The 1,593-nt window shown below is 43.5% G+C and overlaps 1 protein-coding gene across 1 annotated transcript in view; it reads left to right on the forward strand.

The window, feature by feature from the left end:
- si:ch211-14k19.8 (uncharacterized) overlaps nucleotides 1-373 on the forward strand; it is an 8,186-nt gene extending 7,813 nt beyond the window's left edge. The window contains exon 9 of the mRNA XM_062537024.1: nucleotides 1-373. This exon is cut by the window's left edge and continues 2,197 nt beyond it. The gene's annotated coding sequence lies outside the window, so the exon portion shown is untranslated.
- The last annotated feature ends 1,220 nt before the right edge of the window (nucleotides 374-1,593 follow it).

Here is a 1,593-nt window from a genome sequence, read left to right on the forward strand (position 1 = left end):
ATTAGAGGATCCTATGTTCCCCAGTCAGAGGATCCTATGTTCCCCAGTTAGAGGGACCTATGTTCCCCATGTAAAAGGGTCCTGTGTTCCCCAGTTAGAGGATCCTATATTCCCCAGTTAAAGGGTCCTATGTTCCCCAGGGTACTATGTTCCCCAGTTAGATGATCCTATGTTCCCCAGTTAGAGGGTCCTATGTTCCCCAGTTAAAGGGTCCTGTGTTCCCCAGTTAGAGGATCCTATGTTCCCCAGTTAGAGGATCCTATGTTCCCCAGGGTCCTGTGTTCCCCAGTTAGAGAATCCTGTGTTCCCCAGAGTCTTATCTTTCTTATGGATTTGTGCATATTTCTCCAGACAAATAAAGATTTCATATGTATTTTAAGTGTAAGTATTTGATTTTACCTAGAACACAAAATAGGTTGTTCTTTCACGACTCATTAATTACAATCTTTAGTTGTGGTGTGTAGTAGTGAAATACATAAAGATCCTGGATAATACCTGTGTGTGTGTGTGTGTGTGTGTGTGTGTGTGTGTGTGTGTGTGTGTGTGTGTGTGTGTGTGTGTGTGTGTGTGAACATAATGGAAGGGTTAATGTATGTTCCCCTCAGGTCTGTGTGTGTGTGTGTGTGTGTGTGTGTGAACATTATGGATGGATCTCTATGTCCCCTCAGGTCTCAGACTTAACTGATATCTGTTGGTAAGCGATTGAACTGTAGGGGTGTGTGTGTGTGTGTGTGTGTGTGTGTGTGTGTGTGTGTGTGTGTGTGTGTGTGTTGCGATTGAACTGTAGGGGTTCAACATGCTAATAGCAGGAACAGCACAGCACCTGGATGTGATATAGTTAAATGGACAACACCAAACATGCCCCCACCATGCTTCACACTAGGTATGGTGTGTTTTGGGTGGTGTACTGTGTTGGTTTTCACCAAACATTGCGCTTGGAGTTCAGTGCAAAAACATATCTGGAATATTCTGCTACCATGTGGAAAAAGCTTTTATGGTCAGATGAGACTAAGATCGAACCTTTTGGAGACTAAGATTGAAGTTTTTGGACTGAGCTCCAGGCGCTAACCAAACACAGTATACACACCCAAACACACCCAAAACACACCATACCTACTGTGAAGCATGGTGGGGGCAACGTTATGTTTTGGGGATGTTTCTCTTCAGCGGGGACTGGGCAATTGGTCAGGATAGAAGGGAAAATGGATGCTGCCAAGTACACCCAAATTCTTGAGGAAAACCTGCGTCCCTCTCCTAGACAGCTGAGGATGGGGAGGTCATTCGCCTTCCAACACGACAATAATCCTAAACATACTGCCAAAAGAACAAAGCAGTGGCTTAAGGATAGGATGGTGAATATCCTTGAGTGGCAAAGTCAGAGCCCTGACTTAAATCCTATAGAAAATCTGTGGATTGACTTGAAGAGAGCAGTCCATCGCCATTCCCTACAGAATTTGACTAAATGTTAACATTTCTGCACGGAAAATTGGGAAAATATTCCCCTATCTAGGTGTGCAAAGCTATAATAGAGACATATCAAAACAGATTGATGGCTGTAATGAAAGCAAAAGGAAGCTTTACAAAGTATTAAGT

This window comes from Sardina pilchardus, chromosome 1, assembly GCF_963854185.1.
Source record: "Sardina pilchardus chromosome 1, fSarPil1.1, whole genome shotgun sequence".
In the NCBI taxonomy this organism is placed as follows: Eukaryota; Metazoa; Chordata; class Actinopteri; order Clupeiformes; family Clupeidae; genus Sardina; species Sardina pilchardus.